The sequence below is a fragment of the Lepisma saccharinum genome, unplaced genomic scaffold, assembly GCF_977018435.1.
Source record: "Lepisma saccharinum unplaced genomic scaffold, izLepSacc3.1 HAP1_SCAFFOLD_91, whole genome shotgun sequence".
Classification (NCBI taxonomy): domain Eukaryota; kingdom Metazoa; phylum Arthropoda; class Insecta; order Zygentoma; family Lepismatidae; genus Lepisma; species Lepisma saccharinum.
In genome coordinates, this window is record NW_028142924.1 from 1,466,411 (window position 1) to 1,493,141 (window position 26,731).

Here is a 26,731-nt window from a genome sequence, read left to right on the forward strand (position 1 = left end):
CCTCCTCAGTTTTCTTCCCAGCTTTACTTTCTATTCGGCTTTTGCTCCAGAGATTGCCGTTAAAGGCAAAAAAATCTGGGAGAATAAAGCTTACCAAGAAACTTGTACAAGCAACATAATGTGGCAGTGACACAATATCATCCTCCTCTGTTTTCTTCCCAGCTTTACTTTCTATTCGGCTTTTGCTCCACAGATTGCCGTCAAAGGCAAAAAAAATTCTGGGAGAATAAAGCTTCCCAAAAAACTTGTACAAGCAACGCAATGTAGCAGTGACACCCGCACAAATCTCCTCCTCCTACGTTTTCTTCCCAGCTTGACTTTCTATTCGGCTTTTGCTCCAGAGATTACCGTCAAAGGTAAAAGTTCTGGGAGAATGAAGCTTCCCAGCTTGACTTTCCATTCGGCTTTTGCTCCAGAGATTACCGTTAAAGGCTAAATTTCTGGGAGAATGGATCTTTCCAACAAACATCTACAAACACCTCAATGTGGCAAAGGCACACAAATCTGCTTCTCTGTTTTCTTCCCTGCTTGACTTTCTATTCGGCCTTTGCTCCAGAGATTGCCGTTAAAGGCAAAAATTCTGGGAGAATGAATCTTCCCAAGAAACTTGGACAAGCAACGCAATGTGGCATTGACACAATATCATACTCCTCTGTTTTCTTCCCAGCTTGACTTTCTATTCGGCTTTTGCTCCAGAGATTGCCGTCAAAGGCAAATAAATCTGGGAGAATAAATCTTCCCAGCTTGGCTTTCTATTCGGCCTTTGCTCCAGAGATTGCCGTGAAAGGCAAAAATTCTGGGAGAATAAATCATCCCAAGAAACTTGGACAAGCAACGCAATGCGGCATTGACACAATATCATACTCCTCAGTTTTCTTCCCAGCTTGACTTTCTATTCGGCTTTTGGTCCAGAGATTACCGTTAAAGGTAAAATTTCTGGGTGAATGAAGCTTCCCCACAAACTTATAAAAGGACGGTAATGTTGCAAAGGCACACACACAAACAATTCTCCTCCTCTGTTTTCTTCCCAGCTTGGCTTTCTGTTCGGCTTTTGCTCCATAGATTACCGTCAAAGGTAAAAGTTCTGGGTGAATGAAGCTTCTCGACAAACTTCTAAAAGCACGGTAATGTGACAAAGGCACACACACAAAAAAAAATTCTCCTCCTCAGTTTTCTTCCCAACTTTACTTTCTATTCGGCTTTTGCTCCAGAGATTGCCGTTAAAGGCAAAAAAATCTGGGAGAATAAAGCTTACCAAGAAACTTGTACAAGCATCGCAATGTGGCAGTGACACCCGGACAAATCTACTTCTCCTCTGTTTTCTTCCCAGCTTGACTTTCTATTCGGCTTTTGCTCCAGAGATTACCGTTAAAGGCAAAAAATAATCTGGGAGAATGAATCTTCCCAAGAAACTTGGACAAGCAACGCAATGTGGCATTGACACAATATCATCCTCCTCTGTTTTCTTCCCAGCCTGACTTTCTATTCGGCTCTTGCTCCAGAGATTGCCGTTAAAGGCAAAAAATAATCTGGGAGAATAAAGCTTCCCAAGAAACTTGGACAAGCAACGCAATGTGGCATTGACACAATATCATTCTCCTCAGTTTTCTTCCCAGCTTGACTTTCTATTCGGCTTTTGCTCCAGAGATTGCCGTCAAAGGCAAACATTCTGGAACATTAAAGCTTCCCAAGAAACTTGTACAAGCAACGCAATGTGGCAGTGACACAATATCATCCTCCTCTGTTTTCTTCCCAGCTTGGCTTTCTATTCGGCTTTTGCTCCAGAGATTGCCGTCAAAGGCAAAAATTCTGGAACATTAAAGCTTCCCAAGAAACTTGTACAAGCAACGCAATGTGGCAGTGACACAATATCATCCTCCTCTGTTTTCTTCCCAGCTTGGCTTTCTATTCGGCCTTTGCTCCAGAGATTGCCGTCAAAGGCAAAAATTCTGGGAGAATGAATCTTCCCAAGAAACTTGGACAATCAACGCAATGTGGCATTGACACAATATCATACTCCTCTTTTTTCTTCCCAGCTTGGCTTTCTATTCGGCCTTTGCTCCAGAGATTGCCGTCAAAGGCAAAAATTCTGGGAGAATGAATCTTCCCAAGAAACTTGGACAAGCAACGCAATGTGGCATTGACACAATATCATACTCCTCCGTTTTCTTCCCAGCTTGACTTTCTATTCGGCTTTTGCTCCAGAGATTGCCGTCAAAGGCAAATAAAATCTGGGACAATAAATCTTCCCAGCTTGGCTTTCTATTCGGCCTTTGCTCCAGAGATTGCCGTTAAAGGCAAAAATTCTGGGAGAATGAATCTTCCCAAGAAACTTGGACAAGCAACGCAATGTGGCATTGACACAATATCATACTCCTCAGTTTTCTTCCCAGCTTGACTTTCCATTCGGCTTTTGCTCCAGAGATTACCGTTAAAGGCAAAAATTCTGGGAGAATGGATCTTTCCAACAAACATCTACAAACACCGCAATGTGGCAAAGGCACACAAATCTGCTTCTCTGTTTTCTTCCCAGCTTGACTTTCTATTGGGATTTTGCTCCACAGATTACCGTTAAAGGTAAAAATTCTGGGAGAGTAAACTTCTCGGCCAAGCACCATCAGCAACGGAGGTGGGAGCGTTAACTTAGCATTATGTGATAACATATATACACACCTCTCGTCTAAAAGACAAATCTTTCTGCCTGCACAGTGTTCAACTGCGGCTTTCGTTCTCTACAGTTAGTTTCTAACTGCAAAAGAAAGAACATTTTTCATTCGCAACTTGGCTTGGAGTCAAGTTGTTGCCTCCCATGCTAAACCGGGAGGTCCTTCTTCTTCTTGTTTGGTCGGCTGGGTCGAAACCCCAAAGTCCAGCAATCCGCCACCTGCTGGAAGCCCCGGCTGCCAGCACCCGGTGAAGGTGTCGGCTGCCGGTTTGGGAGTCCTCCCCCGGTCGAAACTGGGGTCTGGACTCCCGGCGAAGGTCCCGTAGGGGACCTCCTAAAAGAAAGAGTCTGCTTTTCAGGTGCCGTGCAGCCGACAGCACGAACCTGCAAGCGAGGGCTGCCTTTCAACGGGTCGCCACCGTACGGAGGCTTCACCGCTCACGACGCCCCGCCAGATACTCAAGTCGTCTACGAGTGGTTCAAGGGTCCCAACTTCCGAGTGCTTGATTACCCCGTGAATCCCCATCTAGAATCCCAAAGACCTCGGTCAGTGGGGCAAGTGGGCGGAGTCTCGATGGCACTACTCGCGGGGAGCCTCACCCCCCGGGTTGGGGGGGGTGGTTGGTGACTCCCCGCCTTACCGGTCCCCCGTGAGGGGGTCCAGCGTTGGTGGTTCTGCCTTTCAGAGTGCAGGGACCCACGGTCACGCAGCTCCGGGCACGGCTTCGGCCTTAGAGGCGTTCAGGCTTCAGCCGTCGGACGTAGCTTCGCACCAAGGTTCGATCGAACCGGCGCGGTACCATTGGTCCGAACCTGGGGTTCCTCTCGTACTAACCAGGATTACCTTGGCCGCGTTCTAAACGCCAGGAGGATAAAACTAACCTGTCTCACGACGGTCTAAACCCAGCTCACGTTCCTTGTTGGTTGGTGAACAATCATACGCTCGGGGAGCGCTGCGTCCCCACGGTAAGAAGAGCCGACATCGAAGGATCAAAAAGCCGCGTCGCTATGAACGCTTGGCGGCCACGAGCCAGTTATCCCTGTGGTAACTTTTCTGTCACCTCCCGCCGAAGATCCTTCGGACGGGGAGGATCGATAGGCCCCGGTTTCCCGGGTCCCACCCGTACTGAGGGTGCGGATCAGGGCGGCTTTTGCCCTTTCGCTCTACCCGAGGTTTCTGGCCTCGGTGAGCCGCCCTTAGGACACCTGCGTTATCCTTTGACAGATGTTCCGCCCCAGACGAACTCCCCACCTGCCGTTGTCCCCGGATCGGGTCGGCCCCCTGTCCGGCACGGACCGGGAGTCCGGTCCGGCCGGCCAGTAGCAGGGGCCTTGGTTCATGAACGGCGTGCGACGAAGCCGGAGCCCCGACACCCGCGTCCCGCCCAACCGGGTGAGTCGGGAAACCGTGAGAGTAGTGGTATTTCACCGGCGGGCACCCGAAGGAGCCCTCCCACTTATGCTACACCTCGTCACGTCTCCCGACAGCGGCAGACTAGAGTCAAGCTCAACAGGGTCTTCTTTCCCCGCTGACATTCTCCAAGCCCGTTCCCTTGGCTGTGGTTTCGCTAGACAGTAGGTAGGGACAGAGGGAATCTCGTTAATCCATTCATGCGCGTCACTAATTGGATGACGAGGCATTTGGCTATTCCACAGGGCCTAGTAGCCTCGTCTTTCCCAAACAATATGTTTGGTATGTCATTTATAGGATATCTATACAGATAAAATATGAGGTCCATTGTGCACGGGACTCTTCAGGATAGCATCCCTACGGATGTTTCACCTTTGTTCCCTTTTGTGCCACGAAACAATCCCTCTAAAAAGAACAGGGAAAAATTCTGATCCATAATAAATATTGTTCAACCAATCAACAAGGTGAGCTTCTGACAGGTTAGTTAAATTAAAAATTAAAAGAGTCATAGTTACTCCCGCCGTTTACCCGCGCTTCCCTGAATTTCTTCAGCGCGACATTCAGAGCACTGGGCAGAAATCACATCCCGTCAACACCCTTCCAGGCTGTCGAGATGCTTTGTTTTAATTAAACAGTCGGATTCCCCTGGTCCGTGCCGGTTCTGAGTCGACCGTTCGTCGGCGGCCGACTCGAGGGGAGGCACGTTCCCCCCAGCGCCCCCGAGGGGGGCCAGGGGTTAGGTGCGTTCCCCTCAGAGAGCCCAGGGACGCTCGCGGAAGTCCGACGCGCGGTCCAAGCTTGGAACAACCCCGGAAGGATGTCCCTCGCCAAGACCCACGCCGGACCGAACCCGCGGTGGCCCCCCGGGCCCCGACCGGCCCCGGTCCCCAGAGCCAATCCTTGTTCCGAAGGTACGGATCCAGATTGCCGACTTCCCTTACCCACATTAGTCTATCGTCAAGAGGCTCTTTACCTCGGAGGCCAGATGCGGATTCGGGTACGGCCAGGCCTCGGGACTCTGCTGCGCTGTTCCCACCAAGATTTTCAAGGTCCGACGGGCACCCGGGGAAACCGCACCCAACTACGGTTCTCTTAGCTTTCCCCAGTGTCCCCTTCTCCTTCTGGGAAGATTCCGGGGAGCGTAGGGGATCGCTCTGACAGAACAGACAACTCTGCCCCCGGGACCCGACAGATTCTCCTGGTGCCACCAGTTACCTGGACTTACGGACTTCGAGGGAACCCGCGACGCACTCCCGGTCCCGAGACGCGGCGGAGGGCTGGATACCCCACTTCCCTTTCGACCGCGGCCGAGACGCCGGCGCCTCGCGCTAACCACTACACCTCTCCCGGTGGCAGCGCGAAACTGACCCGACGCATCGGTGGGAGTTTTCCGCGGTCTAAGGACCGGCTCACCCGCCTGCAACTGCTGTTGAGGCGGAACCCTTCTCCACGTCTGACCTCAGCGAGGTCTCATCAGATTATTTGCTACTACCACCAAGATCTGCAACGACGGCGGCTCCAGGCAGGCTCAAGCCCAGACCCTTCCACGCTCACCGCCGCGCCCTCCTACTCACCGCCGCATCATTCTTGCATTGATGCCAATGCATTAGCATTGCGGCGGCGGCCGGGTATAGGCACGACGCTCGATTGCCATCCATTTTCAGGGCCGGTTGCTTCGGCAGGTGAGTCGTTACACACTCCTTAGCGGATGCCGACTTCCATGGCCACCGCCCTGCTGTCTTGAGCAACCGACGCCTTTCATGGTTTGAGCAGCGTCGATTCAGGCGCCTTAACCCGGCGTTTGGTTCATCCCACAGCGCCAGTCCTGCTTACCAGGAGCGGCCCACTGAGCACTCGGGTCCAAGAAGGCCCCGCTTCGCCCTAGGGGCAAGCGGGACCTCCATCCCGTTCAGAGTTTGAGAGTGGGTCGAGGCCGTTTCGGCCCCGAGGCCCCCGGTCATTCGCTTTACCGGGATGGACCCCCCTTGCGAGCGCCAGCTGTCCTGAGGGACACTTCGGAGGGAACCAGCTACTAGACGGTTCGATTGGCCTTTCGCCACTATGCTTAGCTCAGACGGTCGATTTGCACGTCAGAGGCGGTTCGGACTTCCACCAGGGTTTCCCCTGGATTCGTCCTGGCCGAGCATAGTTCACCATCTTTCGGGTCCCAGCGAGTGGGCTCTTAGGTACGATCCCCGCACCCGGAGGTGGGGGATCGCCCCGGGACTTCGCGAGGGCCCTTCGTTGAGCGACTCCGGGTCACCTCGATCGTCCCAGTCGCTTTGACTGCGCCTTCGGGTTTAGTGATTCCCTTAGACTCGCCCACGCGCTAGACTCCTTGGTCCGTGTTTCAAGACGGGTCGGATGGGCCACTCGTTGACCACCGCACGGGCCCAGGGCTCACAGTACGCCCCCCGCGAACCCCCCGGACGAGCGGGGGACGGGGGGACACTGCCAGGCACGCCACAGCGAGCTGCGACCTCTACGCCTTCCGCCTAAAAACGGCGGCGGATCCCCAGGCCTGCCCATGAGCCGTCGGGTTCCGTCCGGGTCACCGGGGGTTCTCCGGACGAGCCGGAGAGCTCCACCCCAGGCCCTTAGGACGGATCCCAACGAGCCGCGGTGCCCTACCGGGCGCGGAATGAAGGGGGACCGTCCCGGACGCACCCTCGCAGACGGGAGGTCCCTAAGGAAGGGGACAACCCCGCTCGGGGGCCGGAGACTTGGTCCTTAACCCTTGAATCACCTTCCCCCATCGAACTCTCGAGCTCCATCCGTTTGACCCCCAGGCGGTTTCACGTACTCTTGAACTCTCTCTTCAAAGTTCTTTTCAACTTTCCCTCGCGGTACTTGTTCGCTATCGGTCTCGTGGTGATATTTAGCCTTAGGAGGAATCTACCTCCCACTTAGGGATGCATTCCAAAGCATCCCGAATCCTTGGGAAAGCGCCCAGCCCGACTCGGCAAGGCGGAGGTTCGCACGGGCCTAGCACCCTCTGTGGGATGTTGGTCCTTTCAAGTTACACTTAGAACCTCCCGCCGAGCGGGATTTACGGACGCTCCCTTCCACCAAATCGCCCGCCGGCTCGGATAACCGTGCCGGAGGCTTGGGTGACGGGCTTCTCCCTTTTCGCTCGCAGCTACCGAGGGAATCATTGTTATTTTCTTTTCCTCCGCATATTGATATGCTTAAATCGTGCGGGTGGTCAACCCTGAGTCGAGGTCGGGTGCGGTTTCCTAGGAGGTCCGAGGGATCTTCCTCGTCGCCCAACGCAGGTCCTCCTATCTAGACGGTAAGGCGGCTCTCGAGCTTCGGCGGAAACCTCTAACCTTGACCGAGCTCTCCTTCCGCGCGAACCGAAGAGACAGGCTCTTCCACGCGTCCGTAGACGACTGTTGGAAACTTACCCTGCGTTCAACGCGAGGCACCCGCCCGGACGAAACTGAGTCGTCCGGCCGGCTCTCCCACTCCACTTAATTCCAAACTTTGGAAATTTAACCTTCCGAGCATCAGAGTGGTCCAGCCACAATGTCCGAAGAAGCCTACATCCCGATCACCGGCGAGCAACTATAGTCCGGCCGGCAAATGTGCCGGCCGGACATGCTAAGCATGTCTGCCGCCACCTTTTTCATTCTACACGTGCATTCTTTACGGTGCTCTAAAGCTAGGTTCAACCTAAGTGCAAAATACAACCATCTCTGCTTGCACTTCTGCAAGTGCCGGTCAATTATAGTCTGGCCGGCATGTCTGCCGGCAACTTTTTCATTCTCCACGTGCTTTCTTTAACTTGCTCTACAGCTAGGTCCAACCTAACTGCAAAAGACAACCATCTCTGCCGGCACTTCAACAAGTTGCTCGCCCCTGAATGCTCGGAAAGCTGCTTCCGGGATACGGATACGGACTGCTCCGGGATGACCCCGCTCCTTCGAGGCCCCTTCCACGCACGCACGCATCCGTAGACCGGTCTTTCCACTTCTCGTACTAGAATGGAGTCCTCCGAGAAGACGACCTCGCGGCCGACTCCTAATGATCCTGTTTCGGATTCGACCTCGCGACCGCTCTTACCTCGCTGAGAGAGGCGGCCGCGAGACTTTCGTGGCGTGCTGTTACACGCGCTGTGCTCGCAAGAGCACATGTGTCATTTACAAACTTCCGACACTCAACCAGGACCGACCCAGGTAAAGACCCGGGCCGCAATGTGCATTCGAAACCGTCGATGCTCTCTGTTTTGCAGATCGCAAATTGACTCGCAGCTAGCTGCGTTCTTCATCGACCCACGAGCCAAGTGATCCCCCGCCTGGGGTTGTTTGTGGTTTGCTGAAGTGCGACAGGTCGCACTTCGGCGGAATGATGTGTCTGTTCATCGGGAAGCGCCCTCGCGAGCCTCCCCGGATGATACCTACCCCCCCGTCTCCAAGGCCTCGAGACGGGGTTCGGGTGCATGTTTTAGCGGGGCGATACCTTTAAAGGTCGAGTCTCACCTACCCCTGTTAACGTGCAACTTTGAAAGTGCCGGGCAATTATAGTCTGGCCGACGCAAGCGCCGGCCGGACGGACATGCATTGCATGCTTTGTTTAATTTGCTCTACAGTTAGGTAGTAGTGGAGCGAAGGGGGAATCGCCTTACTCCGCACACCCGATCAGCCAGGCATTCCCTGCGAGGGGGAATGCCCCCGTTGGGGGCCGAGGACCGATTCTTGACCCTTCAAAATCCAACTACGTACCATCCGCCGGCTCCGGGAGTTTTAGTCCCCCTTCGACGCACTTGCGGATGGAAGACAAGGTGAAGAAGCGGATATACCGTACGGTAATGATCCTTGGGCAGGTTCTCCTACCCAAACCTTGTTACGACTTTTGCTTCCTCTAAGTGACCAGGTTCGGCCGTCTTCCCGACGGTTCCTGCGGAAGGTGGAACCCCCGCAGGGCGCCGGTCCAAAGGCCTCACCGTATCACTCGATCGGATGCATCGACGGGCGGTGTGCACAAAGGGCAGGGACTCGATCAACGCGAGCTGATGACTCGCGCTTACTGGGCATTCCTCGTTCGCGGGGAATAATTGCAATCCCCGGTCCCTATCACGAAGGAGGTTCAGCGGTTACCCGTACCTCTCGGCAGGGGAAGACGCGTTGTCTCCTTCAGTGTGACGCGCGTGCGGCCCAGGGCATCGAAGGGCATCACTGACCTGATTTAGCTCCCACTCTTGCTGCTTGCGACAACCGGTCCCTCTAAGAAGAGGTTTGATGCGCCGGGGGAACACATACCCCGACGCCTAGTTAATAGGCAGGAGTCTCGTTCGTTATCGCAATCAAGCAGACAAATCGCTCCACCAACTAAAATCGGCCATGCACCACCATCCACCGAATCACGAGAGAGCTCTCAATCTGTCAATCCTTGCGGTGTCCGGGCCTGGTAAGTTTGCCGTGTTGAGTCAAGTTGAGCCGCACGTCCCACGCCTTGTGGTGCCCTTCCGTCAATTCCTTTAAGTTTCAGCTTTGCAACCATACTCCCCCCGGAACCCGAAATCTCTGGTTTCCCGGAGGCTGCGCGCACGGTGTTCTTGAACCTTGCGCATCGCTGGATGGCATCGTTTATGGTTAGAACTAGGGCGGTATCTAATCGCCTTCGAACCTCTAACTTTCGTTCTTGATTAATGAAGACATTCTTGGCAAATGCTTTCGCTGTAGGTAGTCTTGCGAGGATCCTAGAATTTCACCTCTCCCCTCGCAATACTAATGCCCCCGTCAATCCCTTTTAATCATTACCTCTGGTTCGAAAACCAACAGAGAGAACCGAGGTCCTGTTCCATTATTCCATGCAAGGAGCATCCAGGCGAATAGCCTGCTTTGAGCACTTTAATTTGTTCAAAGTAAACGTCCCGGAATCCCCCGGTCCACTCGGTGAAGAGCAGACCGGGGAAACCGAGAAGACGTCCGGTACGGCCAGTTGAACGCCTGACGGCGAACCGACCGCCCGAGACCCAGATCCAACTACGAGCTTTTTAACCGCAGCAACTTTAATATACGCTATCGGAGCTGGACTTACCGCGTCTGCTGGCACCAGACTTGCACTCCGATAGGTTCACCCAACTGTTTAGGGTGGATCCATTCCGATTACGGGGCCTCGGATGAGTCCCGCATCGTTATTTTTCGTCACTACCTCCCCGTGCTGGGAGTGGGTAATTTGCGTGCCTGCTGCCTTCCATAGATGTGGTAGCCGTTTCTCAGGCTCCCTCTCCGGAATCGAACCCTGATTCCCCGTTACCCGTAATCACCATGGTGGGCCAATAACCCACCATCCACAGTGTGATGAGGCAGACATTTGATAGATGCATCGCCGGTGCTTGACCGTGCGATCTGCCTAGAGGTTACTTAGAGTCACCAAATGAGTCGGCCCGCAGAAGCGGACCGTTTGGTCTTTTGAATGGTAACGGCACCCCGTCCGGTTGCCCGGCCGGAGACACCGTGAGCATGTATTAGCTCTGGAATTGCCACAGGTATCCAAGTAGGATGCGTACGATCTAAGGAACCATAACTGATGTAATGAGCCATTCGCGGTTTCACTTTGGTAAAGTCTGTACTGAGACATGCATGGCTTAGGCTTTGAGACGAGCATATGACTACTGGCAGGATCAACCAGGGTACGGTGCATACGGTGCGTATGCAGCACTCGCGCGAGGCAGAGTGCCATGTTTTAAGCGAGGAAAGCAGCTCGCCACTAACTTAGGCAACGCAACACTGACGCTTGAAGAACGACAGGTTACACCGCTTTCCAGAAAACATAATTATACTACTCCCACTACTTCGGTTAGAGGTCTACGTAGTTCCACTTTCTTTAAAGCTGGAAACTTCGAGACGTTCGTTTGCGCGCGGGAACGGCGAACCGACTTCTTCGATTGGCAACGTGCCCGCAGGCTGGGAGCTCCCAGCGAACAGCCGTGCCTGTACGGCAACAGGCAGCCACTCAAGACGGCGCTCCGGAGAACGCACGCTTCGACGGACACCCGTACTAAGTTCTCGGGAACCTTCGGGTTTAGGTTGTCTCGCCACGGAGGCTGGCACGTACGCTGCTTTCCTTCGGTGCAGGCTTCGACTTAGAGTCGTTCGGTCGAGCCGGAGTTCCCGAAGTAAGCAGAGCGGACGGGTCAACTTCAGAAACGATGCAACGCAAACCGGAGAAGGCATCGCCGTCACCGGGAGAGAAAAGAGAGAGCTAGCTTGCTTTCCCTTGGTGCAGGTTTCATCCTAGAGTCGTTCGGATGAACCGGAGTTCCCAAGGGAGGCAAGCGAACACCGGTCGGGTACCTTGTGTCACTTCCCGCTAACCGAAATGTGAAAAAGTAGCTCACTATCCCACCCACCCTCTACCTAGAGTCGTTTGGAAGAGAGGAGGTGGGCGAGTTACCGTCAAAACGTCGGCGTTCCTTGCTTTCCCACGGTGCAGGCTTCAACCTAGTTTCTTTTAGGATGAGCCGGAGTTCCCGAGGTAGGCAAACGCCGGCGATTGACGTCTCGTCACTTCTCGGCAGCGAGGGCTGACAAAATGAATTGCTTTAACTCGGTGCAGGCTTCATCCTACATTCGTTCGGATGAGCCGGAGTTCCCGAGGTGGGCAAGTACTCCCGCAGGACAGGTTCTCTTAACTCGCTCGGCTTCCGACGGTTGACGTTTTAGCTTGCTTTCCCTCAGAGTGCTCAGCCTAGAGACGTTCGGAAGAACAGAGGTAGGCAAGTTATCCGCTTGAGAGGCACCTTGATTTGACATGCCATGCTTAACCTCGGTGCAGGCTTCAACCTAGAGTCGTTCGGATGAGCCGGAGTTCCCGAAGTAAGCTAAGCTTCCCCACTAGGGTGGGTAAGTCAATTCAAGGTGTCTGATGCTCAACCTACATGCGTTCGGAAGAACACAAACGGTTACGTCACTTGTCGGAGGCGAACCACCGTGTACGAGGGCTGACAAGTTAGTAGCAACAAACTTGGTTCAGGTTAAACCAGTCTTCCAAGGAAGGCTACCTTCCCGCTTGCGCGGCTCTGTCACTTACTCGTACACGGCGCAGAAACAAAGATGGGTGCCGTGAATTTTCCGAAAACTATGAATACAGCAATGCTTTTCGGAAAACAATTCGAACCCCAACATCCCACGTGAGTGGGGTTGCCTTTGAACGCATAGCTAACGTTCGCTTCGGGTCTCGTCCGAGAGGATGATCCCTACTCCATCCACGAAATTGCAAACGGCGGTTGACCGACAGTGAAGGCATTGATACCGATTGGTATACCTACCTCCCCGGTTGCTTGCGTGGCGGGTGAGCAGTTGGGTTCGAATTAGACTAGATGCCTGAACCGAGGTCCATGCACCTCTGAGGTGGTTGCTTCACCTCAACGTGACTCGCAAGTGGGACAAGCTTGCTGTATCGCCCTGTGCTCGCCACGTAATACACAGGGCACGCTCAAGAGCTTGCTTAGCAAGCTCAAGAGCCACCATTCCCACCATATATCAATATGAATTGATTTACTCTTTTTTAACAATGCAAACTTGCACCTCGAGCGTTACGTTTAGCAACAGATGCAAGCTCAACTAAAGTCAAAGAGTAGTAGCTTGGGAAAAGATTTCCCTTTGCGACTAGAGTCTTATGCTCATTGGTTGACGGTCTATGTACCGATATACGGTAAGAGACTGGGAAACACACAACTCCTTAACTTCGCCCAGACAGACAAATCTATCTGAAAGTACAAGCGTGGTTCAAGCCAAGCTCCTTCGCCCTCGGAGGTGGTAGTTCCATCTCATCGTGACTCGCAACCTGTGCAAAGGTGCTGTATCGCCCTGTGCTCGCCACGTAATGCACAGGGCATCGCTCAAGAGCATGCATAGCAAGCACGAGAGCCACCTTTCCCACCATATATGAATATGAATTGATTCACTCTTTTTTTAACAATGCAAACTTGCACCTCTATCGTTACGTTTAGCAACAGATGCAAGCTCAACTAAAGTCAAAGAGTAGTAGCTTGGGAAAAGATTTCTCTTTGCGACTAGAGTCTTATGCTCATTGGTTGACGGTCTATGTACCGATATACGGTAAGAGTCTCGGAAACACACAACTCCTTAACTTCGGCCAGACAGACAAATCTATCTGAAAGTACAAGCGTGGTCCAAGCCAAGCTCCTTCGCCCTCGGAGGTGGTAGTTCCATCTCATCGTGACTCGCAGCCTGTGCAAAGGTGCTGTATCGCCCTGTGCTCGCCACGTAATGCACAGGGCATCGCTCAAGAGCATGCTTAGCAAGCACGAGAGCCACCATTCCCACCATATATCAATACGAATTGATTTACTCTTTTTTAACTATGCAAACTTGCACCTCTATCGTTACGTTAAGCAACAGATGCAAGCTCAACTAAAGTCAAAGAGTAATTGCTTGGGAAAACTTTCCCTTTGCGACTAGAGTCTTATGCTCATTGGTTGACGGTCTATGTACCGATATAAGGTAAGGTACGGTGCATACGGTGCGTATGCAGCACTCGCGCGAGGCAGAGTGCCATGTTTTAAGCGAGGAAAGCAGCTCGCCACTAACTTAGGCAACGCAACACTGACGCTTGAAGAACGACAGGTTACACCGCTTTCCAGAAAACATAATTATACTACTCCCACTACTTCGGTTAGAGGTCTACGTAGTTCCACTTTCTTTAAAGCTGGAAACTTCGAGACGTTCGTTTGCGCGCGGGAACGGCGAACCGACTTCTTCGATTGGCAACGTGCCCGCAGGCTGGGAGCTCCCAGCGAACAGCCGTGCCTGTACGGCAACAGGCAGCCACTCAAGACGGCGCTCCGGAGAACGCACGCTTCGACGGACACCCGTACTAAGTTCTCGGGAACCTTCGGGTTTAGGTTGTCTCGCCACGGAGGCTGGCACGTACGCTGCTTTCCTTCGGTGCAGGCTTCGACTTAGAGTCGTTCGGTCGAGCCGGAGTTCCCGAAGTAGGCAGAGCGGACGGGTCAACTTCAGAAACGATGCAACGCAAACCGGAGAAGGCATCGCCGTCACCGGGAGAGAAAAGAGAGAGCTAGCTTGCTTTCCCTTGGTGCAGGTTTCATCCTAGAGTCGTTCGGATGAACCGGAGTTCCCAAGGTAGGCAAGCGAACACCGGTCGGGTACCTTGTGTCACTTCCCGCTAACCGAAATGTGAAAAAGTAGCTCACTATCCCACCCCACTCTACCTAGAGTCGTTTGGAAGAGAGGAGGTGGGCGAGTTACCGTCAAAACGTCGGCGTTCCTTGCTTTCCCACGGTGCAGGCTTCAACCTACATTCGTTCGGATGAGCCGGAGTTCCCGAGGTAGGCAGGATCGCCGGCGATTGACGTCTCGTCACTTCTCGGCAGCGAGGGCTGACAAAATGAATTGCTTTAACTCGGTGCAGGCTTCATCCTACATTCGTTCGGATGAACCGGAGTTCCCGAGGTGGGCAAGTGCTCCCGCAGGACAGGTTCTCTTAACTCGCTCGGCTTCCGACGGTTGACGTTTTAGCTTGCTTTCCCTCAGAGTGCTCAGCCTAGAGACGTTCGGAAGAACAGAGGTAGGCAAGTTATCCGCTTGAGAGGCACCTTGATTTGACATGCCATGCTTAACCTCGGTGCAGGCTTCAACCTAGAGTCGTTCGGATGAGCCTGAGTTCCCGAAGTAAGCTAAGCTTCCCCACTAGGGTGGGTAAGTCAATTCAAGGTGTCTGATGCTCAACCTACATGCGTTCGGAAGAACACAAACGGTTACGTCACTTGTCGGAGGCGAACCACCGTGTACGAGGGCTGACAATTTAGTAGCAACAAACTTGGTTCAGGTTAAACCAGTCTTCCAAGGAAGGCTACCTTCCCGCTTGCGCGGCTCTGTCACTTACTCGTACACGGCGCAGAAAAAAAAATGGGTGCCGTGAATTTTCCGAAAACTATGAATACAGCAATGCTTTTCGGAAAACAATTCGAACCCCAACATCCCACGTGAGTGGGGTTGCCTTTGAACGCATAGCTAACGTTCGCTTCGGGTCTCATCCGAGAGGATGATCCCTACTCCATCCACGAAATTGCAAACGGCGGTTGACCGACAGTGAAGGCATTGATACCGATTGGTATACCTACCTCCCCGGTTGCTTGCGTGGCGGGTGAGCAGTTGGGTTCGAATTAGACTAGATGCCTGAACCGAGGTCCATGCACCTCTGAGGTGGTTGCTTCACCTCAACGTGACTCGCAAGTGGGACAAGCTTGCTATATTGCCCTGTGCTCGCCACGTAATGAACAGGGCACGCTCAAGAGCTTGCTTAGCAAGCACGAGAGCCACCATTCCCACCATATATCAATATGAATTGATTTACTCTTTTATAACAATGCAAACTTGCACCTCCATCGTTACGTTTAGCAACAGATGCAAGCTCAACTAAAGTCAAAGAGTAGTAGCTTGGGAAAAATTTCCCTTTTGCGACTAGAGTCTTGTGCTCAATGATTGACGGTCTATGTACCGATATACGGTAAGAGACTGGGAAACACTCAACTCCTTAAATTTGCCCAGACAGATAAATCTATCTGAAACTCCAAGCGTGGTTCAAGCCAAGCTTAGTCGCCCTCGGAGGTGTTAGTTCCATCTCATCGTGACTCGCAACCTGTGCAAAGGTGCTGTATCGCCCTGTGCTCGCCACGTAATGCACAGGGCACGCTCAAGAGCTTGCTTAGCAAGCACGAGAGCCACCATTCCCACCATATATCAATATGAATTGATTTACTCTTTTATAACCATGCAAACTTGCACCTCGATCGTTACGTTTAGCAACAGATGCAAGCTCAACTAAAGTCAAAGAGTAGTAGCTTGGGAAAAGATTTCTCTTTGCGACTAGAGTCTTATGCTCATTGGTTGACGGTCTATGTACCGATATACGGTAAGAGACTGGGAAACACACAACTCATTAAATTTGCCCAGACAGATAAATCTATCTGAAACTCCAAGCGTGGTTCAAGCCAAGCTTAGTCGCCCTCGGAGGTGTTAGTTCCATCTCATCGTGACTCGCAACCTGTGCAAAGGTGCTGTATCGCCCTGTGCTCGCCACGTAATACACAGGGCACGCTCAAGAGCTGGCTTAGCAAGCTCAAGAGCCACCATTCCCACCATATATCAATATGAATTGATTTACTCTTTTATAACCATGCAAACTTGCACCTCGATCGTTACGTTTAGCAACAGATGCAAGCTCAACTAAAGTCAAAGAGTAGTAGCTTGGGAAAACTTTCCCTTTGCGACTAGAGTCTTATGCTCATTGGTTGACGGTCTATGTACCGATATACGGTAAGAGACTGGGAAAGTAGTTCCATCTCATCGTGACTCGCAGCCTGTGCAAAGGTGCTGTATCGCCCTGTGCTCGCCACGTAATACACAGGGCACGCTCAAGAGCTGGCTTAGCAAGCACGAGAGCCACCATTCCCACCATATATCAATATGAATTGATTTACTCTTTTTTAACAATGCAAACTTGCACCTCGATCGTTACGTTTAGCAACAGATGCAAGCTCAACTAAAGTCAAAGAGTAGTATCTTGGGAAAAGATTTCTCTTTGCGACTAGAGTCTTATGCTCATTGGTTGACGGTCTATGTACCGATATACGGTAAGAGACTGGGAAACACACAACTCCTTAACTTCGCCCAGACAGACAAATCTTTCTGAAAGTACAAGCGTGGTTCAAGCCAAGCTCCTTCGCCCTCGGAGGTGTTAGTTCCATCTCATCGTGACTCGCAACCTGTGCAAAGGTGCTGTATCGCCCTGTGCTCGCCACGTAATGCACAGGGCATCGCTCAAGAGCATGCATAGCAAGCACGAGAGCCACCATTCCCACCATATATCAATATGAATTGATTTACTCTTTTTTAACAATGCAAACTTGCACCTCTATCGTTACGTTTAGCAACAGATGCAAGCTCAACTAAAGTCAAAGAGTAGTAGCTTGGGAAAAGATTTCTCTTTGCGACTAGAGTCTTATGCTCATTGGTTGACGGTCTATGTACCGATATACGGTAAGAGACTGGGAAACGCACAACTCCTTAAATTTGCCCAGACAGACAAATCTATCTGAAACTCCAAGCGTGGTTCAAGCCTAGCTTAGTCGCCCTCGGAGGTGTTAGTTCCATCTCATCGTGACTCGCAACCTGTGCAAAGGTGCTGTATCGCCCTGTGCTCGCCACGTAATGCACAGGGCATCGCTCAAGAGCATGCATAGCAAGCACGAGAGCCACCATTCCCACCATATATCAATATGAATTGATTTACTCTTTTTTAACAATGCAAACTTGCACCTCTATCGTTACGTTTAGCAACAGATGCAAGCTCAACTAAAGTCAAAGAGTAGTAACTTGGGAAAAGATTTCTCTTTGCGACTAGAGTCTTATGCTCATTGGTTGACGGTCTATGTACCGATATACGGTAAGAGACTGGGAAACACACAACTCCTTAACTTCGCCCAGACAGACAAATCTATCTGAAAGTACAAGCGTGGTTCAAGCCAAGCTCCTTCGCCCTCGGAGGTGGTAGTTCCATCTCATCGTGACTCGCAACCTGTGCAAAGGTGCTGTATCGCCCTGTGCTCGCCACGTAATGCACAGGGCATCGCTCAAGAGCATGCATAGCAAGCACGAGAGCCACCATTCCCACCATATATCAATATGAATTGATTTACTCTTTTTTAACAATGCAAACTTGCACCTCGATCGTTACGTTTAGCAACAGATGCAAGCTCAACTAAAGTCAAAGAGTAGTAGCTTGGGAAAAGATTTCTCTTTGCGACTAGAGTCTTATGCTCATTGGTTGACGGTCTATGTACCGATATACGGTAAGAGACTGGGAAACACACAACTCCTTAACTTCGCCCAGACAGACAAATCTATCTGAAAGTACAAGCGTGGTTCAAGCCAAGCTTAGTCGCCCTCGGAGGTGTTAGTTCCATCTCATCGTGACTCGCAACCTGTGCAAAGGTGCTGTATCGCCCTGTGCTCGCCACGTAATGCACAGGGCATCGCTCAAGAGCATGCATAGCAAGCACGAGAGCCACCATTCCCACCATATATCAATATGAATTGATTTACTCTTTTTTAACAATGCAAACTTGCACCTCTATCGTTACGTTTAGCAACAGATGCAAGCTCAACTAAAGTCAAAGAGTAGTATCTTGGGAAAAAATTTCTCTTTGCGACTAGAGTCTTATGCTCATTGGTTGACGGTCTATGTACCGATATACGGTAAGAGACTGGGAAACACACAACTCCTTAACTTCGCCCAGACAGACAAATCTATCTGAAAGTACAAGCGTGGTTCAAGCCAAGCTCCTTCGCCCTCGGAGGTGGTAGTTCCATCTCATCGTGACTCGCAACCTGTGCAAAGGTGCTGTATCGCCCTGTGCTCGCCACGTAATGCACAGGGCATCGCTCAAGAGCATGCATAGCAAGCACGAGAGCCACCATTCCCACCATATATCAATATGAATTGATTTACTCTTTTTTAACAATGCAAACTTGCACCTCTATCGTTACGTTAAGCAACAGATGCAAGCTCAACTAAAGTCAAAGAGCAATTGCTTGGGAAAACTTTCCCTTTGCGACTAGAGTCTTATGCTCATTGGTTGACGGTCTATGTACCGATATACGGTAAGACACTGGGAAACTTACAACTCCTTATCTTTGCCCAGACAGATAAATCTATCTGAAACTCGAAGCGTGGTTCAAGCCAAGCTCCTTCGCCCTCGGAGGTGTTAGTTCCATCTCATCGTGACTCGCAACCTGTGCAAAGGTGCTGTATCGCCCTGTGCTCGCCACGTAATGCACAGGGCATCGCTCAAGAGCATGCATAGCAAGCACGAGAGCCACCATTCCCACCATATATCAATATGAATTGATTTACTCTTTTTTAACAATGCAAACTTGCACCTCTATCGTTACGTTAAGCAACAGATGCAAGCTCAACTAAAGTCAAAGAGCAATTGCTTGGGAAAACTTTCCCTTTGCGACTAGAGTCTTATGCTCATTGGTTGACGGTCTATGTACCGATATACGGTAAGACACTGGGAAACTTACAACTCCTTATCTTTGCCCAGACAGATAAATCTATCTGAAACTCGAAGCGTGGTTCAAGCCAAGCTCCTTCGCCCTCGGAGGTGTTAGTTCCATCTCATCGTGACTCGCAACCTGTGCAAAGGTGCTGTATCGCCCTGTGCTCGCCACGTAATGCACAGGGCATCGCTCAAGAGCATGCATAGCAAGCACGAGAGCCACCATTCCCACCATATATCAATATGAATTGATTTACTCTTTTATAACCATGCAAACTTGCACCTCTATCGTTACGTTAAGCAACATATGCAAGCTCAACTAAAGTCAAAGAGTAGTAGCTTGGGAAAAGATTTCTCTTTGCGACTAGAGTCTTATGCTCATTGGTTGACGGTCTATGTACCGATATACGGTAACAGCCTGGGAAACTTCTCTTTCTCACACACTTCTCCCAGACTCAATACACATGCGGATCCTTCTGCAGGTATTGCCCTTTTGCGCAAGCACACTGGGAAGACTCAATCATTCTTCTCTTTTCCCAGACAGAGCAATCTATCACGAAATGCAAGCGTGGTTCCAGCCAAGTTCCATCGCCCTCGCAGGTGGTTGCTCCATCTCTCCGTGACTCGCAAGCGGACCCAACTTGCTCTTTCGCCCTGTGGTCGCCACATACTCACAGGGCACTTACTCCCCCAAGGTTCTATAACAATTGATTCGCTATGTGTAAACCATGGAGCTTTCCACCTCTCCTCCTCAATTCACGCAAGCTCCAAGCTTGTCTAAAGTCAAAGAGTAAAGCTTTGGGAAAACCTTATTTCTCTTTCTGTTTTCCCAGCCTCACTTCTTTCTCGGGCACCCCTACGTCCATTGCCGTTATTATACCCAAACTGGGAAAGACTTGTGTCAAGTCACCCAGATACCTTAAACCCCCCATGTATCTTTGGTGCCAATTCCGTGTTACTTCACATGTGATACGTTTTCCCAGCCTCACTTCTTTCTGGGGCACCCCTACGTCCATTGCCGTTATTATACCCAAACTGGGAAAGACTTGTGTCAAGTCACCCAGATACCTTAAACCCCCCAAGTATCTTTGGTGCCAATTCCGTGTTACTTCACATGTGATACGTTTTCCCAGCCTCACTTCTTTCTGGGGCACCCCTAAGTCCATTGCCGTTATTATACCCAAACTGGGAAAGACTTGTGTCAAGTCACCCAGATACCTTAAACCCCCCAAGTATCTTTGGTGCCAATTCCGTGCTACTTCACATGTGATACGTTTTCCCAGCCTCACTTCTTTCTTGGGCACCCCTAAGTCCATTGCCGTTATTATACCCAAACTGGGAAAGACTTGTGTCAAGTCACCCAGATACCTTAAACCCCCCAAGTATCTTTGGTGCCAATTCCGTGCTACTTCACATGTGATACGTTTTCCCAGCCTCACTTCTTTCTGGGTCACCCCTACGTCCATTGCCGTTATTATACCCAAACTGGGAAAGACTTGTGTCAAGTCACCCACATACCTTAAACCCCCCATGTATCTTTGGTGCCAATTCCGTGTTACTTCACATGTGATACGTTTTCCCAGCCTCACTTCTTTCTGGGGCACCCCTACGTCCATTGCCGTTATTATACCCAAACTGGGAAAGACTTGTGTCAAGTCACCCAGATACCTTAAACCCCCCAAGTATCTTTGGTGCCAATTCCGTGTTACTTCACATGTGATACGTTTTCCCAGCCTAACTTCTTTCTCGGCCACCCTTACGTCCATTGCCGTTATTATACCCAAACTGGGAAAGACTTGAGTCAAGTCACCCAGCTACCTCCCACCCCTCAAAGAGAAAACGGCTAATATTTGGTCACTCTTCACCCTGAAATCATGAAACCTCATTTTTTTTTTATCTTTTTAAAAGAATCGTATATGCATGTAGATAATGAAAAAAAAACTCCCGAAACTCAAAATCGCTGTTTTCTATATGTTTTTGGACTTAGAAATTTTTTTTCAAGAATTTTCAACTTCGAGCTAGGGAATCAAAATTCGGCACGAAGGTAGCCCAGGTCAAAGAAATAAAAGTTTCGAATGCGATTTTGAGATTTCTCCAAAACCGCGGCGGCCATCTTGGAAAATGGCGGATTTCGTCCCCAGCGACCAGCACCTCCGCCCCTGAACACCCTTTCAAATTCGTTCCAGCAGACGCATCGCGCTAACGCCTAACGCAGGGTGGTAGGGAAGACAACGTGACGGTAAATTGAGCAGTGGGTTGAGTGTTCGAGTCACTGGAAACGTTTGATTCTCCATTTGAAATGCATGAAAAATGCTAAATTTTAACGGTTTTTCAAGTTTGAACAGAAAATCCCGTTTTGGCGCGAAACTCAAATAATTTCTTAGGATGGAAGCTACATCCTTCCCATACACGAAAACATGCAGGGCTAACCTAAATCAAAGTCGAAAGGGTGACTTTTCTAATTAAATCCGCGAGCATGCGTCCTTCTCGCCCCCCCAAACCGCCATTTCTGGAAAAGGCCGTTAAAGTGTACTTGTGGTTAACCGAGGAAGACACAACTTGGGATTCTGGTAGTTCAGTACCTCTCCTCACAGATTGTAAAATTTGATGAGGTTCGAACCACGCAAAGTGTGAAAAAGTGAATAAAGAAAAAGACAATGTCCTTCTCGTCCCCCCAAGAAGTGCTTCTCGCCCCCCTAAGCCATTTTTTCGATTTCGAGCAATCGAGTTGAAATTTTACACAGACCTAGATCAAGTCAAGAGAACAAAAAAAGGTAAATGCCATTTTGAGATATTTCCAAAAACGCGGCCTCCATCTTGGAAAATGGCGGATTTCGTCCCCAGCGGCCAGCACCTTCGCCCCTAAACAAGCGTTGAAACTGGCTCCAGCCGGTGAATCGCGCTAACGCCTAACTCAGGGTGGTAGGTGAAGGAGGCTGGAAGACAACGTGACGGTAAATTGAGCAGTGGGTGTAACTTCGAGTCACGGGAAACGTTTGATTCTCCATTTGAAATGCATGAAAAATGCTAAATTTTAACGGTTTTTCAAGTTTGAACAGAAAATCCCGTTTTGGCGCGAAACTCAAATAATTTCTTAGGATGGAAGCTACATCCTTCCCATACACGAAAACATGCAGGGCTAACCTAAATCAAAGTCGAAAGGGTGACTTTTCTAATTAAATCCACGAGCATGCGTCCTTCTCGCCCCCCCAAACCGCCATTTCTGGAAAAGGCCGTTAAAGTGTACTTGTGGTTAACCGAGGAAGACACAACTTGGGATTCTGGTAGTTCAGTACCTCTCCTCACAGATTGTAAAATTTGATGAGGTTCGAACCACGCAAAGTGTGAAAAAGTGAATAAAGAAAAAGACAATGTCCTTCTCGTCCCCCCAAGAAGTGCTTCTCGCCCCCCTAAGCCATTTTTTCGATTTCGAGCAATCGAGTTGAAATTTTACACAGACCTAGATCAAGTCAAGAGAACAAAAAAAGGTAAATGCCATTTTGAGATATTTCCAAAAACGCGGCCTCCATCTTGGAAAATGGCGGATTTCGTCCCCAGCGGCCAGCACCTTCGCCCCTAAACAAGCGTTGAAACTGGCTCCAGCCGGTGAATCGCGCTAACGCCTAACTCAGGGTGGTAGGTGAAGGAGGCTGGAAGACAACGTGACGGTAAATTGAGCAGTGGGTGTAACTTCGAGTCACGGGAAACGTTTGATTCTCCATTTGAAATGCATGAAAAATGCTAAATTTTAACGGTTTTTCAAGTTTGAACAGAAAATCCCGTTTTGGCGCGAAACTCAAATAATTTCTTAGGATGGAAGCTACATCCTTCCCATACACGAAAACATGCAGGGCTAACCTAAATCAAAGTCGAAAGGGTGACTTTTCTAATTAAATCCGCGAGCATGCGTCCTTCTCGCCTCCCCAAACCGCCATTTCTGGAAAAGGCCGTTAAAGTGTACTTGTGGTTAACCGAGGAAGACACAACTTGGGATTCTGGTAGTTCAGTACCTCTCCTCACAGATTGTAAAATTTGATGAGGTTCGAACCACGCAAAGTGTGAAAAAGTGAATAAAGAAAAAGACAATGTCCTTCTCGTCCCCCCAAGAAGTGCTTCTCGCCCCCCTAAGCCATTTTTTCGATTTCGAGCAATCGAGTTGAAATTTTACACAGACCTAGATCAAGTCAAGAGAACAAAAAAAGGTAAATGCCATTTTGAGATATTTCCAAAAACGCGGCCTCCATCTTGGAAAATGGCGGATTTCGTCCCCAGCGGCCAGCACCTTCGCCCCTAAACAAGCGTTGAAACTGGCTCCAGCCGGTGAATCGCGCTAACGCCTAACTCAGGGTGGTAGGTGAAGGAGGCTGGAAGACAACGTGACGGTAAATTGAGCAGTGGGTGTAACTTCGAGTCACGGGAAACGTTTGATTCTCCATTTGAAATGCATGAAAAATGCTAAATTTTAACGGTTTTTCAAGTTTGAACAGAAAATCCCGTTTTGGCGCGAAACTCAAATAATTTCTTAGGATGGAAGCTACATCCTTCCCATACACGAAAACATGCAGGGCTAACCTAAATCAAAGTCGAAAGGGTGACTTTTCTAATTAAATCCGCGAGCATGCGTCCTTCTCGCCTCCCCAAACCGCCATTTCTGGAAAAGGCCGTTAAAGTGTACTTGTGGTTAACCGAGGAAGACACAACTTGGGATTCTGGTAGTTCAGTACCTCTCCTCACAGATTGTAAAATTTGATGAGGTTCGAACCACGCAAAGTGTGAAAAAGTGAATAAAGAAAAAGACAATGTCCTTCTCGTCCCCCCAAGAAGTGCTTCTCGCCCCCCTAAGCCATTTTTTCGATTTCGAGCAATCGAGTTGAAATTTTACACAGACCTAGATCAAGTCAAGAGAACAAAAAAAGGTAAATGCCATTTTGAGATATTTCCAAAAACGCGGCCTCCATCTTGGAAAATGGCGGATTTCGTCCCCAGCGGCCAGCACCTTCGCCCCTAAACAAGCGTTGAAACTGGCTCCAGCCGGTGAATCGCGCTAACGCCTAACTCAGGGTGGTAGGTGAAGGAGGCTGGAAGACAACGTGACGGTAAATTGAGCAGTGGGTGTAACTTCGAGTCACGGGAAACGTTTGATTCTCCATTTGAAATGCATGAAAAATGCTAAATTTTAACGGTTTTTCAAGTTTGAACAGAAAATCCCGTTTTGGCGCGAAACTCAAATAATTTCTTAGGATGGAAGCTACATCCTTCCCATACACGAAAACATGCAGGGCTAACCTAAATCAAAGTCGAAAGGGTGACTTTTCTAATTAAATCCGCGAGCATGCGTCCTTCTCGCCCCCCCAAACCGCCATTTCTGGAAAAGGCCGTTAAAGTGTACTTGTGGTTAACCGAGGAAGACACAACTTGGGATTCTGGTAATTCAGTACCTCTCCTCACAGATTGTAAAATTTGATGAGGTTCGAACCACGCAAAGTGTTAAAAAGTGAATAAAGAAAAAGACAATGTCCTTCTCGTCCCCCCAAGAAGTGCTTCTCGCCCCCCTAAGCCATTTTTTCGATTTCGAGCAATCGAGTTGAAATTTTACACAGACCTAGATCAAGTCAAGAGAACAAAAAAAGGTAAATGCCATTTTGAGATATTTCCAAAAACGCGGCCTCCATCTTGGAAAATGGCGGATTTCGTCCCCAGCGGCCAGCACCTTCGCCCCTAAACAAGCGTTGAAACTGGCTCCAGCCGGTGAATCGCGCTAACGCCTAACTCAGGGTGGTAGGTGAAGGAGGCTGGAAGACAACGTGACGGTAAATTGAGCAGTGGGTGTAACTTCGAGTCACGGGAAACGTTTGATTCTCCATTTGAAATGCATGAAAAATGCTAAATTTTAACGGTTTTTCAAGTTTGAACAGAAAATCCCGTTTTGGCGCGAAACTCAAATAATTTCTTAGGATGGAAGCTACATCCTTCCCATACACGAAAACATGCAGGGCTAACCTAAATCAAAGTCGAAAGGGTGACTTTTCTAATTAAATCCGCGAGCATGCGTCCTTCTCGCCCCCCCAAACCGCCATTTCTGGAAAAGGCCGTTAAAGTGTACTTGTGGTTAACCGAGGAAGACACAACTTGGGATTCTGGTAATTCAGTACCTCTCCTCACAGATTGTAAAATTTGATGAGGTTCGAACCACGCAAAGTGTTAAAAAGTGAATAAAGAAAAAGACAATGTCCTTCTCGTCCCCCCAAGAAGTGCTTCTCGCCCCCCTAAGCCATTTTTTCGATTTCGAGCAATCGAGTTGAAATTTTACACAGACCTAGATCAAGTCAAGAGAACAAAAAAAGGTAAATGCCATTTTGAGATATTTCCAAAAACGCGGCCTCCATCTTGGAAAATGGCGGATTTCGTCCCCAGCGGCCAGCACCTTCGCCCCTAAACAAGCGTTGAAACTGGCTCCAGCCGGTGAATCGCGCTAACGCCTAACTCAGGGTGGTAGGTGAAGGAGGCTGGAAGACAACGTGACGGTAAATTGAGCAGTGGGTGTAACTTCGAGTCACGGGAAACGTTTGATTCTCCATTTGAAATGCATGAAAAATGCTAAATTTTAACGGTTTTTCAAGTTTGAACAGAAAATCCCGTTTTGGCGCGAAACTCAAATAATTTCTTAGGATGGAAGCTACATCCTTCCCATACACGAAAACATGCAGGGCTAACCTAAATCAAAGTCGAAAGGGTGACTTTTCTAATTAAATCCGCGAGCATGCGTCCTTCTCGCCCCCCCAAACCGCCATTTCTGGAAAAGGCCGTTAAAGTGTACTTGTGGTTAACCGAGGAAGACACAACTTGGGATTCTGGTAATTCAGTACCTCTCCTCCCAGATTGTAAAATTTGATGAGGTTCGAACCACGCAAAGTGTTAAAAAGTGAATAAAGAAAAAGACAATGTCCTTCTCGTCCCCCCAAGAAGTGCTTCTCGCCCCCCTAAGCCATTTTTTCGATTTCGAGCAATCGAGTTGAAATTTTACACAGACCTAGATCAAGTCAAGAGAACAAAAAAAGGTAAATGCCATTTTGAGATATTTCCAAAAACGCGGCCTCCATCTTGGAAAATGGCGGATTTCGTCCCCAGCGGCCAGCACCTTCGCCCCTAAACAAGCGTTGAAACTGGCTCCAGCCGGTGAATCGCGCTAACGCCTAACTCAGGGTGGTAGGTGAAGGAGGCTGGAAGACAACGTGACGGTAAATTGAGCAGTGGGTGTAACTTCGAGTCACGGGAAACGTTTGATTCTCCATTTGAAATGCATGAAAAATGCTAAATTTTAACGGTTTTTCAAGTTTGAACAGAAAATCCCGTTTTGGCGCGAAACTCAAATAATTTCTTAGGATGGAAGCTACATCCTTCCCATACACGAAAACATGCAGGGCTAACCTAAATCAAAGTCGAAAGGGTGACTTTTCTAATTAAATCCGCGAGCATGCGTCCTTCTCGCCCCCCCAAACCGCCATTTCTGGAAAAGGCCGTTAAAGTGTACTTGTGGTTAACCGAGGAAGACACAACTTGGGATTCTGGTAATTCAGTACCTCTCCTCACAGATTGT

The 26,731-nt window shown here is 49.8% G+C and overlaps 2 non-coding genes and 1 pseudogene across 2 annotated transcripts; all 3 read right to left on the minus strand.

The window, feature by feature from the left end:
• Positions 1-3,043: 3,043 nt before the first annotated feature.
• Positions 3,044-7,301, minus strand: LOC145982304 (large subunit ribosomal RNA; annotated as a pseudogene).
• A 928-nt stretch (positions 7,302-8,229) lies between these two features.
• Positions 8,230-8,381, minus strand: LOC145982306 (5.8S ribosomal RNA). Its single transcript, XR_014441041.1, has one exon. It is a non-coding gene; the product is annotated as a 5.8S ribosomal RNA (ribosomal RNA).
• Positions 8,382-8,884: 503 nt separating this feature from the next.
• LOC145982308 (small subunit ribosomal RNA) lies at positions 8,885-10,715 on the minus strand. The gene has a single exon (XR_014441043.1). It is a non-coding gene; the product is annotated as a small subunit ribosomal RNA (ribosomal RNA).
• Between the last annotated feature and the right edge of the window lie 16,016 nt (positions 10,716-26,731).